The 15172-nt window shown below is 37.5% G+C and overlaps 1 long non-coding RNA gene across 1 annotated transcript; it reads left to right on the forward strand.

The window, feature by feature from the left end:
* The first annotated feature begins 642 nt into the window (after window positions 1-642).
* LOC125934957 (uncharacterized) lies at window positions 643-13819 on the forward strand. The gene is made up of 3 exons (XR_007461585.1): window positions 643-1081; window positions 3093-3184; window positions 11661-13819. It is a non-coding gene; the product is annotated as an uncharacterized LOC125934957 (long non-coding RNA).
* Window positions 13820-15172: the final 1353 nt, after the last annotated feature.

The following is a 15172-nucleotide window of genomic DNA, read 5'->3' on the forward strand; positions in this document are numbered from 1 at the left end:
AATCCCATTCCCATGAAGCTCTTTCTTCTCTCACTAACATCCCAGGGTCCTAGTGACACTTAATTCTCTTCCAGAGTTGTCCCCCCATCCCCACAAGGTCCAAATATATTTGTCTGTGACACCACTCCTGGTTCTGGAATGTGCTCTATGTCCACTGAGAAGGAAGGGGGTCCGCAGAGCAGCATGGGATTTATTGCTTTGGGACCAGGCACCACAGGACTTTGGGTTAGGTTTGGGGTACCTGGCCTCCCCAAGATCACGGCCTGAATCCTTGGCTCTGTGGTAAATGGCCTTTGCTGAGATCTAAGCCCCTTCTCTGGATCCATCCTTTTCCGTCCTGCACAGCCAGGAGGGCCTCACGCCCACCCCTGATCAAAGGACAGACGACTGGTGTGGAAGAGGGGCGAATCCGTGGCTGCAGCTACTAGGACTTTCTCTCTCCCTTTCTGCTGGCCACAGCCCCATGAGGCTGCCACTCTGGGCTGCTTTGGATGAGGCAGAAAAGCACGTGAAGCCAGAGCAAAGGGGTTTTCGGATACCAGGTTTTTCCTTTATTCCTTCCATCAGAGGGGAAGGTGAGGCAGGTTCTCACCTGTGTAAATTCTGGGGCATTACACAGGTATTGTGATTACCTCGTGTTAATACTGTATGTTGTAAAAGAGGGTAAGAACAGTCCACTGAGTTTGGTAATAAAGGCGTCATTTTCTAAGGAAACATTGCTTACTTCTTTATAAAATCACATCCCATCCTGCATTGACTGTGGTGGAGGACAGAAGGGGGGGTATCCCCCTTTTTAGCCTGCAGTGGGCCATCTCCCTCCTGCACGCACACCAGCCGTTTACAGCATCCGGGTCCTGCAGCAACGCCTAAGTCCTCTGCGTAGACCCGACTCCTCAGTTTGCGCAACCGCTCCTCTCTGTCCCCTTCAGAGTTCCTGTTTCCGGTGTAGAGACGGGGACTTGCTTGTTCCCCAGTGACTGGCGGCCTCTGCTTGGAGGGTTGGTCTCACCAGAACAGCTCGCAGAGCGCAGCGTACTTAGCTCCGTGTTCCCGAAGGTTGCTCGGGCCATGTCTGCACCAGGTTTGGTTGGGGTGGCAGTGGGAAGGAGGTTGTTTTGCTCCCCTTGCTGACCTTTGAGAGAACAATTTCAACATTGATATTGTTTTGGGAACGGGGTTATGACATGATGGGAAGCGCTGGGCAAGAGGAAATAGGGAAGAAAAAGTGTGTGCATCTGAGACGTGGGCCATGAAAAGAATAGAAACAAACAAAAACAAGAATGGGAACTCGAGGAATCCACAGGGTGAAGGAATTTTTTAATTTTTAACGAAGATGAGAGATACCTGAGCATATTAGACAGGAGAGGGACTGAAAGAGGAGAGACGAGAGGATTAATGAGGGCAATTTCTCAGTGTCACAAGCCTTGTCTTACTTGCATTGCGCAGTCCCCAATATTGACAGCAGCCTCCTCCTCCATCACTTCCTCCTCTTTTGTCCTTCTCCCTTTCATTGTCTTCATATTTCATGCTGGCTCTGTGTAGAGAGAATATATAATATAAAAGATAAAGTTCTAAGACTCTGCACCCCAACCTTGAGATAATTACTGCTATCAACAGTTTGGTAAATATTTCTACAGATTTTTTAAATATGTTAATACACACACAAATGACTATTTTTTGCAACTTATTTTTTCAAATATCAGATCATATTATATGTTAGCAATTCTTTTCTACTGTAATGACATATTTCAAAGTTTTAATATACCTACCATTTCTTTTCTAAGAGGTATTATTGCCTAGTGGTTAAGAGAAAATGTTCTGGTGTCATACTGCTAGTCTTCAAATTCTGGCTAAGCTATTGCAGTCAATTCTTTCTTTGCGTGAATTTCAGTTGCTATGGTTTTGTTAAAAAAATACCAGACTCAACAACACAATTCATATTTCATTTACCATGCGAATAATTGCATAAAGAACAAAATGTTGCTGCTAGCTCTTCAAACCACACATCTGTATGTAAAAATAGATATATATTATGATCAGTCACCAATCACATCACTTCTTTCAAAATCTGTTGATGATTGGTCATTGTACATCTGTTACCAATTCACACACAGATAACAAAGCACATATTGTTTTTTAATATTTATTTATTTTTGAGAGAGAGAAAGAGAGAGTATGAGCAGGGGAGGAATAGAGACACAGGAATAGAGAGAGAAGCAGGCTCCAGGCTCTGAGCTGTCAGCACAGAGCCCGACACGCGGCGTGAACTCATGAACCATGAGATCATGACCTGAACTGAAGTGGGATGCTTAACAAACTGAGCCACCCAGGTACCCCAATAAAACACATAGTTATGTTGCTTCCATGTTTTCCATTGATAAACCTATGTGACATTTTGGAAAAATGGGTACGAAAAAGAAAGAATTGGCTAAAAAAGATGAAAGAGCAGCAAAGAAACAAAAAGTAATAGTGCTGAAAGTGAAATTCGAGTAGAATTTCTAGAAGGAATGACTGACCGGGGGAATGTTAACATTGCTGCTATGTGAGAGACCCTAGATATGTAGCCAAGGAACTCAGTGAGGGTGCATTGACATAAATGAAGAAAGTGCTTGTGAAGGAAGGGAGGAAGATATCCCAGAAGAAGTGACACTTACAAAAACTTCACAGCACAGAAACCATGAGAAATATTTCACAATATTGAAAGCATTAAGGATAAAATATTGGAAAGTTATCCAAACTTAAAAAATGACGTTACACGGATGCCTGGGTGGCTCAGTCGGTTAAGCGTCTGACTTCCACTCAGGTCATGATCTCACAGTTCATGAGTTTGAGCCCGGAGTTGGGCTCTGTGCTGACAGTTTAGAGCCTGGAGCCTGCTGTGGATTCTGTCTCCTTCTCTCCACCCCGCCCCCTCTCATGCTGTCTCTCTCTCTCTCTCAAATATAAATAAACATTAAAAAATTAAAAAATAAATTGGAGTGTATTAAGTATTATTTGTATTATTTTCTGTGCATTTATAATAGACAGCATGAGTATTTTTAATATTTTGATTAAAAAACTTTATATCAATTATTTTCTTATTGATTATCAAGCTCACCTCACCGTATTCAGTATGCATGGTCATTGTATGGTCCTACATTACTGTGTAACGCCGGGACTACTTACATCCAGCTGAGTATCTTGGGTGAGTTATTTCAACTGTTTATAGTTCATTTTTTTCCACCTGAAAAATGGAGATATGATAGTATCTACCTTATAGGGATGCTGTGATAGTTATCTGAGTTAATAACTATAAAGCAACTAGAACAAATAATAGGTTATTGGTAAATAGCATTAATTGAATGCCCTATTATATTTCATTGTATGGCCATATCTTAACTTTCAAACAATCCCTTATTGTTGGATATTTATGTTTGTAAATGTTTGTAAAAATCTTCTGTGATAAACATTACAATGATCATCCGTGTACATAGATCTTTGAACAGTCTCTGTTTCTATTAGGTAAATTCTTTTTTTTTTTTTTTTTTTGAGAGAGAGAGCATGCCTGTATGGTGTACATGAGTGGGAGAGGGGCAGAGGAAGAGGGAGATTTTTAAGTTGCCTCCATACCCAGTACCAAGCCAGAGGCAGCACTGGATCTCACAATTCTGAGATCATGACCTGAGCCGACATCAAGAGTTGGATGCTTAACCAACTGAGCCACCCAGGCACCCCTGTTAGATAAATTCTTGAGAAGAATAGTAGCATTACAAAAAAATGACCACAGGGCTGTCTGGATGACTCAGTTGGGTAAGCATACAGACTCTCAGTTTGAGCTCAAGTCATGACCTCATGGCTGGTAGGATCTCTAGTCCTGTGTTGGGCTCTGTGCTGACAGTGGGGAGCCTGCTTGGGATTCTGTCTCCCTCTCTGTCCCTCCACCACTTGTGCATGCTCTCTCTCTCTAAGTAAATAAATAAACTTTTAAAAAGTTTATTAGGTTAAAAAAAAAACTCTTAAAAATTTAGTAAATATTTCCAGATTGCCTTCCAAAAATGTTCCAAGGACGTAGATCCCTATTTCCCTATAGTCACACAGATGCCTTTAAAATTTTTGCTAATGTGAAAGGCAAAAATGATGTCTGATTTTAACTAGTATTTCTTTGATAAGGAATGGGCTTGATCATTTTTCACATGTTTTTTTGACCATTTTGTATGTCTTTTGCTGAAAGGTCTGTTCTAGTTCTTCGCTTATTTTCCTATTGATGTGTCACTTTCATAGTGATATTTTTCCTCTTTTAATTTATTTTCACATATTAAATAATGAAACATTGCAAAAACAATTGCATATACCATCTAACTAAGGTTAAAAGCAATTTTTCCATATTTCGAAGTCCTTCATTCTAGGCAATAACATATTTCCTCATAACTTAAAAAAATCTTTGTTTTAAAACAATTATAGACTCCTACAAAATTGCTAAAACAGCACACAAAGCCCTGTGAACCCTTCACCCAATTTATCCCATTGATCACATTTTATATAGCTGTAGTGCAATATGAAAACCAGGAAACTGATAATGGCACAAAATTGTTAACTTGATTACAGACTTTATTCCATTTTTATTCCTCTGTGCATGTAAAGTATTATGCGGTTTTATCTCATATGTAGATTTGTGTAACCACAACCATAATCAAGATAGAACTCTTATCTCTGAAAAGGACTTTCCAATTTGTAGTTGTTCCCACACTCATCCTTGTCCCCTAGCAACCACTGATCTGTTCTCCATCTCTATAGTTTCGTCATTTTAAGAATGCATACAAGCACAAACGTACAGTATGTAACCATTTGAGATTGGCATTTTTACTAAGCATAATGACCCTGAGATCCATCCAAGTTGTTTGCATCAATAGTTTATCCTTTTTACTGCTGACTAGCATTCCATTATATGGATATACCAAGGTTTGTGTAACCATCCATCCACTGAAGGACATTTGGGTTGTTTCCATTGTTGACAGTTGTGAATGAAGTTGATATGAACATTCATGCACAGGTGTTTGTGTGAATGTAAGTTTTCATTTCTCTGGGATAATTTTCTACGAGTGTGACTACTGGGTAGTAGTATAGCAGATGCATATTTAGTTTTATAAGAAACTGCCAAGTTATTTTTCAGAGTGGCTGTACCATTTTACATCTCACCAGTAAAGTATGACTAATGTAGTTTCTCTGCATACTTGCCAGTATTTGGTGTTATCAGTAATTTTTATTTTAGACATTCTGATAGGTGTATAATGATACCTCATTGTCGTTTTAATTTGCATTTCCCTAACAGTTAATAATGCTGAACATCTTTTCATCTTTCTTAGTTACCATTCATAACTCATCTTGGGTAAAATATCTGTTTACCCATGTCTTTTAGAGTTGTTCTTTCTTATTGAGTTGTTTATTTGTTTTTGCTATTGAGATCTGAGAATTCTTTATAAATTCCAGATGCAATTCCCTGTCAGGTAGGTTGTTTGCAACTATTTTTCTCTTGTCTGCAGCTTGTTTTTTCATCTTCTTTTTTTGTTTTGTTTGTTCATTTATTTATCTTGCGGGGGAGCACGTGAGCAAGTGGGGGAGGGGCAGAGAGAGCAGGAGAGAGAATCTCAAGCAGGCTCTGCACTGTCAGCACAAAGCCCAATGTGGGGCTCAATCTCACAATTGTGAGATCATGACCTGAGCTGAAATCAAGAGTCAGATGCTTAGCTGACTGAGCCACCTAGGTGCCTCTCACCTTTAAAAAAAAAAAAAAAGTTTATTTATGTATTTTGAGAGGGAGTGTGCGCGTCTGCACTTGCATGTGGACAGAGAGAGAAGGAAAGCAGTAGAGGGGCAAAGAGAGAGGGCGAGAGAGAATCCCAAGTAGTCTCCTCGCTGACACCACAGAGCCCCAAGTGGGGCTTGATCCTGTGAACTTGAGATCAATACCTGAAGGGATATTAAGAGTTGGACACTTAAGTCTCTGGTGGTGCCCCCTCATCTTCTTAATAGAGCCTTTCACAGAGCAAATGTTTTAGTTTTTGTTAAAGTTCAGTTTATCAGTTTATTCTTTTATGGCTTTCGTATTGATTTTTAAGTGCTCATGTATTAGGGAAATTAGTCCTATGACTGGTCAGGCATGTTAGAAATAGTTTTTTTTTTTATATAAAAACAAAATTTTAATTTGGTTATTGATGGTACTTTGTTCCACATTAAAGTTTTTCTTTCTGTGTAGTCAAATCTTCATCATTTTAGTCTGTTGCATTTTTTGTGCTGTGCTTTTTTTAAACCTCTTCCTTAAAATTCTTGACCTTTTGGGCTTCTCTAATATGCTCTCTGATTTTATTCAGCTGCCCAAAAGTGTAAGTCTTTAGAAAAAACTCTTAATTATTGACATTTTAATACACTCACTTTTTTCTCTCCCTGTATAATTTTTTCCATCTGATCTATGCATTGTCACAGCTTCAGCTATAATCCCTAGCTTTGATTTGTATTTACAGCTCCAAACTGATTGGACTTTTTCACAAGGCTATCCTTCCATCACCTGAGGACATCAGATGTCCTCAGGGGAAATCATTATTCTCTCCCTTTGGTTATCATCCTAGGCTAGAAACTGCAACATCATGTTAACCTTTTCCTTTCTCTTATAAACAGATATCAGTAGTCACCATTTCCTGCTGATTTGTTTTGCAGGATCCTTTAAATCTGGTTTTCTTGGGGCGCCTGGGTGGCGCAGTCGGTTAAGCGTCCGACTTCAGCCAGGTCACGATCTCATGGTCCGTGAGTTCGAGCCCCGCGTCAGGCTCTGGGCTGATGGCTCGGAGCCTGGAGCCTGTTTCCGATTCTGTGTCTCCCTCTCTCTCTGTCCCTCCCCCGTTCATGCTCTGTCTCTCTCTGTCCCAAGAATCAATAAACGTTGAAAAAAAAAATTAAAAAAAAAAAAATCTGGTTTTCTTTGGTTCAGATTCCAGTTATTACTAATTAGAGGTGAGATAGCTATTTCCTAAATGGTCCCAAGTTTGTCATTTTTTTCTGCTCAAAATTCTACAATAAATGAGAAAGTAAAAAGGATGTAACAGTAATGATTAAAAATAATACATAACCATGGGTAGACGAGAGACTCAAACTTTTATGGAAAAATATTATGTACAACTCTATGACAATTTAAAAATCTGGGAAATTGATGTTTTTGTAGAAGAATATAAATTACCAAAATTGAATAAATGAAAAACCTGAATAGGTCCAGATCATGAAAGGGATGCAGAAGATTTATCATTTGAAAAGGTACTAGGGCTAGTGTTAGCTGCTACAGAGGAGAAAAAAATCCAAACATACCCTCTACCTACAATGAATTTAAGGCCCACTATAGAGCACAGGTTGAATCAAGCAAAGCAAGAGCATGAGACTGGTTAGATGACTTCTTGATTCTTTTAAATTAATGGCCTTCATGATTTTTTTCCCCCAAATCGAATACCTTGCATATAGAAACAACAAATAGACACAGGGATTTTTTGTTTGGTTTTTCACATTATTTTTGTTCTCTGGAAACCTCAAGATGGCAGCATTTTACTTTGGAAGAAGCTGTTTATTGCCTGTAGTGCCCATCATGCTTTTCTATTCATAACAACACCCAGAAGCCAGGTTGTCACAGGAGGAGGGGGTGGGAGATAACGTGTTATATGTACTTCAGAATATTGTGACCTTTTACACTCTTCTCTAATTTAGCATCCATCCACAAAGAACCTCTGTAAATTGGTACTTCAGGTAAGCCTTCAGGTGAGCAGTTTCTCTACAGTCATTATAGAAACAGGTATTTTATTCTAGCTGCATCTTTTCCGTTTCAGCTAAATGGCTGATTTTTCTGTTCCCAACATGGCACTTGCACAGAAACAATTTTAGTTTCATCTTGGATATTAGGCAGTATAGAGTCAATATTTTAATAGTGCAGTAGTGTCATACCTTGCCCAGATTGAAATGGTCTCCTTGCCTCCTTAAAGCCTCTTTTCCGGACTTCCTGTCCTGTCACTGTCTTATTCCCAACCATCCTATGGCTTCCCATTGCAATTAAAGTAAACGCAAACTCCTTACCGTGACCTGCATGCTCTGTAGGGTCTGGCTCTTCCCACTTCTGTGACTTCATCTTTTATCATTTTCCCTCTGACCTTTTCACTTTGTTCTAGCTACCATGGTCTTGCTGTTCTGCAACACAGTGAGATTTGTGCATCTCAGGGCCTTTGCACTCTAATTTTTGCATGGCTTACTTTCTTATTTGAGTTTCAAGTGTCAGTTCTTCAGAAAGGACTTCCCTGATCACTATCCTTCTCTCCCCAACCTTGTCCTTATCCTCTTTATTTTTCTTCATTGGAGGAATAATACTACCTAGTAATTTGTTTTTTTTTCTTTCTCAAGCAGAATTAAGTTCCTTGGAGGATTGGAACTTTGTCTTATTTACTCCTGTCTCCTTTTAGAACCTAGAAATATGCCTGACACATAATAGGTGCTCCAGAACTAGTTACTGAGTGAATGAAAAAAAATGAAGCAAAGTTCAATCAATCTGGTATCTCTATTTTATCTCTTTTATAGGTAGCAGTAAGCCAGATACTTGGAAAGTAGAAGTCTAAACCCTAGTGAGGCAGTCTTATTGACACTAATTCATTAAATTTTTTTAGGCACCCATGATTATCTACATTTATTTTTTTTTCTTAAGGACTTCTGATTGAAAAAATTCTCTCCCAAATCGTCCTAAAACAAAAATGGTCAGATAAATGATAGCAGTTAGGTATCTTTAGCATTTAAGTAATTTAAAAAATGTCAAAATTAGCATCAGATTATTCCATAATAGATCTGTGGAATTAATTCTTAAATGAAGTAAATTTTACTGAGACATTATGTGAGTTACCCAAAAGAACTTGTCACTTATGTCAAAAGAGTATCTGCATTACTAATCCTGGATGATATTTTGTCTGCAAAACAGCTCTGAGGCATAGAATATTCAGGCTGCAAAGAGAAGAGTGTAAATAATTAAGATGTAAATTCAATTATGGCTGTGTCCCTATTACAGTTCTTTTTTTGGTAATAGCAATATACCGTGTCCTCAATTTATAAATGGAATTTCATCGGATGTAAGCATGTGGAAGGAGAAATTATGAAAAGTTCTTGGTAAATAAAAAGCAATTCATTAAATATTCCCAGCTGTATGGATCTAGTTGTACTCAAAATATTTAATTCAGTTTTGCAGCTACATAGAATCCCAAAATTTAATTATATCATAATTTAAATAGTATTCTGTTCTGAAACATATTAAGATAATTCCCTACTTCTTTTTTTTTGCAATGATAAACATTCATTAAGCTGAAATATATTAAATACCATCTTTTTAAAAAAAATGTTTATTTATTTATTTTGAGAGAGAGACAGAGAGATTGAGAATCCCAAGCAGGCTTTGCACATTTAGCTCAGAGAGGGGCTTGATCCCATGAACCTTGAGATCATGATCTGAGCTGAAATCAAGAGTTGAATGCTTAACTGACTGAGCCACCCAGGCACCCCTAAATACCTTCTTATATGAAATGGAATTGGGAATTAAAACAAATGGCTTGTTTTTTCATAGTAACTGAGTGTTCCTGTCATTTTTGTAAATACTCATTAGCTTAACTCTTAGTATTTAAAAAAACCATTTTGATTGTTTTGTTCATGCTTACCATATTATAACAAATAATAACATCTATAATCTGTGAAGTGTTTGCAGTGTGTTAGGCTCTATATTAAGCACATACAGATTACTTGATTGATACTAATGGTCTAGCCTTGGAACCCAGTCTCCATTTCTTATACATTTTCAATGGGAAAATGGACTCAAATTTTAAAAACACTGACTTACAAATGAAACAAGTTCTTCTGCTTCTTCCTCTTCTCCTTCTTCTCCTTCTTCCAAATGAAACTTCTTAACACAATATATTTATAAGAAGAGAACTATTTAAATTGGGTGACAGCAATGAATGGAAACCTGTGTAGCATGACAAATTGGATTAAATTAGGGTAACTTTTGTGTGCAGGAGAATATTGAAGTTCTTTCTTATTTTATTCCAAATAGCATTCTCGGCATTAAAGATATTACTGCTGACAACATTGTTCTCTGCCTATTTGCAAAACTACAAAGTCTGATGCATATATTATTTGCAGTTACTTTCACAGTAAACATTATCATGTGAGTTTGACCTGTTGACTGTGATGTGGCAAAGTACTTTACTAGCAGTGCCTCTTTGCCCTCTCTGCTAAAGGTTGCCTTTGCCCAAATTAGCCCCACCACCTATGACTGCTATAGTTGCCTAAGTTTTCTGCTGCTACTGCTATGTCTACACATCTGCATTGATATGATTCAGTGAAACCTTGTTAATGTTCTTCAGCTTGCTCTTGTTTGATTCAGTACAGGTTAGTCCATTATAAGGAAGTCATTTTGAACTCAAAATCTGCTTAAAGTGATGACAAGATGGCAACTTATTCTGGCATGCCAGGAAAGAAATAATGGACATTTGTGGCTTATCTGTACTCAGCATCTGTTTCCCTATATCGGGGTAAAAATATTCTCCTATAGGGAACTACCCTCTTTCATTGATTCAGTTGAGGCCTTTGGTTCAGCTGGAGTTGAACCTGCCTCTAGAGCCAGTGGTTGGTGCATGGAAGTTGAGAGCAGTATATGCCGTGGCCTAGAGACTAGTTCAGAGGCAGTTTATGTGATACAGGCAGGCCAGTCACCGTTGTAAATATCAGTTTGAGACTTTCTGCTGGAACCAGTGGTAAAGAGAAACTCTCTTCTGTTTTTTGGGGTTGCTAAGCCTATACCTTCTTACGGCCATTTTGCCACTACTTGAGGCCAGCCTGAAAATGAAGGCAGCATGGGGTAGGCCAAGCTGGGGGGTGGATGGAGGATATACAAACTACACCGCTTGAGTACCTAGATCTAGCTTCATGTGAAGCCAGTAGTGAACCCTTAATATTATGGTAGCTTAGGTTAGTTGAATTGGTTTTTGCCTTTTGCAATTGAAAGAATCCTGAATAATGCAATGGTGAAACCATACACCAAATCTCAAGAGCATGATATGCCTATATTTGCCTTAACAAGGATGCAAACAGTTACAGTGAAGACTTCTGTTAATATTGAGGAGGGGGCCACAAAGTGAGTTGTTGACATTTTCCTGTAGAGCAAAAAGTGTACTCTAGGTTGCTGGTGTTGTGTTTTAGAATTCTGCTTTGCTGTCCTTTATCCTATTTGTAAAACTGGAGTGACAGATAGCAATAATTAGGGAAATATTGGTGCTGTATCATCTTATCAATGCTATAATCATAAAACAAATCTTAGTATTTGGTTGAAAGGTACAGTAATTAATCAGTAGAAGAGGAAATTTCAGTTGAGGTACCTAAGAGTTTCCATGTGATAGACATGCTTTGGAATTTCGGCTCTGCTTTCCAGCTTTGTGATCATGGTCAAGTTACTTAATCTCTCAGCCACATTTGCCTTGTACTTAGATCTAATAATCCTGTCTAATAGTGCTTTTTAAAAAAAATTAAATGGGTTAATTTAAGGAACAAGCTTAGAACAGTACCTGGGCATAATAAGTAGTCAAAATACATTGCTATGATTATTATTCCCCCCTTGTTTTTAGGCATTACAACATGTGGTGCCAGAAAGGAACTCTGGATTTGTACACGATGATTCCATCCTCATCTGTGTTTCCTGACACGTTTGGACAGGAGTCTGGCAGCCCAAGGTACAAAGAGAGACCCTGGGCTACACTTTAGCATGTTTTCAGTTTCTTGTGGGTTAATGGTTAATATAGAAATGCAACAAAGTATGACTGCTTTATCAGGGTTGCATTCAGCCTTGAAGCAATTTCCATTTTTATATGTTCACTTACACCAGTTTGTATGATATGAAATCAATGAGAAGAGAACTGTGTTGGCAAGAACTCTGCCTGGTAAAAAAGAGACATTTTCTTAGACCATGTATGCCTTTAAACATTGTTATTTAAAAATTTGTTATTTCCTTGCAAAAACGTGATTACAGCATTACAAGGAAGCTATTGCAGTTGGACAGTAGCCTTCTTTCAGCTCTCTTTGAGCAAATATTGTAAATGTCTAGTGTGAGTGCAGTCACATGTTATAATGGAAACTAAATAAAAGGATATAACATTTAAAATTGGTCAGAAAGTCAGAGAAAGGTTGGCTTTTTGGTACATTTTTAGATCATTATTGGTTGGCTTGAACTGCTTCATGCTGTTATAGGAACAAAATTATTAGAGAATGAAATAAAGCATTCAAATGATTTAATGAAGATTTTTGTTTTACTGAGGTAATTGACCTCAGTTTCAAGTAAATACCCACATCTCTCAATTAATAACTATTTTTAATGCTTTTTCTGCTTCCTTCATTGTCTCACTGCCAACCATCAGTTATTACAACTGTGAGAACGCCCGAATCTAGAAGCTACCCCTTTTAATTTCTTGCTTCTAATCTGCAATGGAGAGAGGAGTTAGATCATTTCTAAAATAAGAGTGAACAAGCTCTGTGTGAAAGTCAGTTTTCCAATGGTGAATGGGGTAACCTTAGTATATTGGTTTGTGATTTGTACCCCCTGGATATTTAAAGGCTCCTGTTACTTACTTCAAATGTTCTCAACCATGTCCAGATGAGGATGCAACTTTTGGTTAAGTAATATGCTTTTATAACAAATTAAAAATTTCAGGGACAGCTAGCTCATTTGGAGGACCATGCGACTCTTGATCTCAGAATCTTGAATTGGAGCCCCACATTGAGCCTGGAGCCTACTTAAAAAGAATAAATAAATTAAAAAAAAACAAACAAAAATTTTAGGGACTTTTTATATAGCTAAGCTCTATACTTGTACATAAGTTATTTTCACTTGGTTATTACCTTGCTCAAACCTTCCAAGTATTTAATGTCAAGAGAGTATTTAATGTCAAAAGGAACATATCTAGAGTCTCTATTTTGTATGTCTTATTCTTCTAAATTGACCCCTTTCCCTTCTCTACCTATTTGTGACATGGCTTCATTGTTTCCTGGATATCCCTTGCTTGCTTTTACCTATACGTAATATTTAAACTGTTGCTTTGAGTTAAGGCAAATTTTCCTACCTTCTCATCCTTTTAATTGCCTGTAACTGCATAGTTTTTCCCATTGGGAAGCTGATCAAATACTGTCTTTGAGTATGCTCTTATCTGCTCTGAACAAATGTATGTTCCTTCTTCAGTAGGAAGATTCTTCAGAAGGAAAGAATATTATTATCTCTTTTATGTTCTTCCCATTATCTTGTCTTATGTCTGGTATGTCTATTCAGTCAGGGATGATGGAGCAACACAGGAAGGCTAGTGATTTGAGCAAAATTGTTTACCCTTCTTTGTATATATCTTTACTTCTCCTGGCACAAGCCTTCTTTGTGTAAAGGAGTCTGAATGTTGTCTTGCTACATCAGAATGGATGGGAAAAAATGATTACTTAATCACTCATGTATATGTGTGCAAGGCTTTAAAGGAAACGGGTTCGAAAAATCTGGTTGCATGCACAGAAGGTGAGACACCAGGTCCACTTGTAGACATTGGATGGTTTCTGGCATTTTTTTCAGATGAGAGGATTTCTTGTCTCCAGTATATGGTTCACATATATGACTGATACACTCTCTTGTCATGGACCCTTTATATATCTAGTTATATAGGTAATTTTTGTAATTGTTATTCCCATCTCAACGTTTATATTTTGTCAAAGGGAATCTTTTCCATTATGTTTCTTCTCCATTTTGAAACGACTCTAATGGAAAATTTGCTGTATTTATTTTTTTACATTCAAGATGGTTATTTTACTCTATTTATTAATGAGTCACATAAATCCTGTAGGTTTTCTTGACCCAAATTCCAAATGTTTTATTATCTTTTTTAATCTCACAACATGGTAAACACTTATTAGAGATGAATGAATCCTTCCTGGAAATAAAATGTATATCATTAATTGGGCAAGCCATCAGACTCTCCACTTAATAATTCATGGAACCCGGCAAAGGATTCAAAGGTATCTGAGTTGTTTGGTTACAAGATGCTAATGATGGTAAGGTCAAAAGAGCCTCATTTCTGCCCAGTTAGTTTTATGCTGATGAAATTTCTGCTTTAAACATGTACACTGTTTTTTCAGTGTAGGCAGCCATCTCAGTGATCCACCTGCCCTGTCAGGAAGGAAGAAAACTTGAGTGGCAACCTCACCACTGCGAATAAAATTTTGAAGCAAAGTGCCCACAATTCTAGAGATTCAGGGTCAATGTATGTCATACCATCATTATCTATTTCTAAATAATCCTAGAAATTAAAGATCTCTGTGATGCTGTGTTCCAATTGGTGTTGACTCGGCCCCTTTCTTTTTTTGGCACCATAACTAGTCCACAAAATGACACAGGGCATCAACCTGCCATGATTTCACTACCTGTACTCCTACATTCTTCTACAAAGCTTATAAAGGAGAGTTAATTACAGATCTGACTAACTACACAAAGCTGACACATATAACATATAAAAAGCTTTTTATTGCCAGATAAATGCTTTCTCAGTTGCAGTGATATTGAACAGCAAGTGATGATACCAAAGGTAGCTAATTACAGGTCTAAATTCCCAGTAGATTATACTGAGGTACCCTGGACTCCGCCTCCTTTTTCAATGCAGAGGCATGAATTTGAATTAGGTAAAACGTTTTGCTATACCTGTTATAGCTAAAAACTTATATTTCATGACTCAAAAGGGAAAAGGATTAGTGTAAACTTATTTTACATTTAAAATACATTAAGTAACCAGATAATGCTGGCATTTGGCTTTCTTGTAATTTTATACAAAGAGAACCCTGATATTCTCATTTTTATTTCCCACGACTTTCTTGTGAAAGACTTGTTCCTTTGTAATCTTTGTGGATATTTGGAAGTTGAAAGGGAAAATGTTATATAGGAGGAAAGGTTTGAAAAATAATCTAAATTTTTATTCTCGAATACTTACAAGTACCTTTTGAGCTCTTATCACTCTTTAGATGTCTGATGGAAAAAAAACTTTACAGTGCTTAGATTGTTTATGTTGTCACTTTATACTTTCTGGCTATTTTCCAATTGTTCATTTATTCTTTGCTTATA

Source organism: Panthera uncia (assembly GCF_023721935.1).
Source record: "Panthera uncia isolate 11264 chromosome A1 unlocalized genomic scaffold, Puncia_PCG_1.0 HiC_scaffold_17, whole genome shotgun sequence".
Classification (NCBI taxonomy): Eukaryota; Metazoa; Chordata; class Mammalia; order Carnivora; family Felidae; genus Panthera; species Panthera uncia.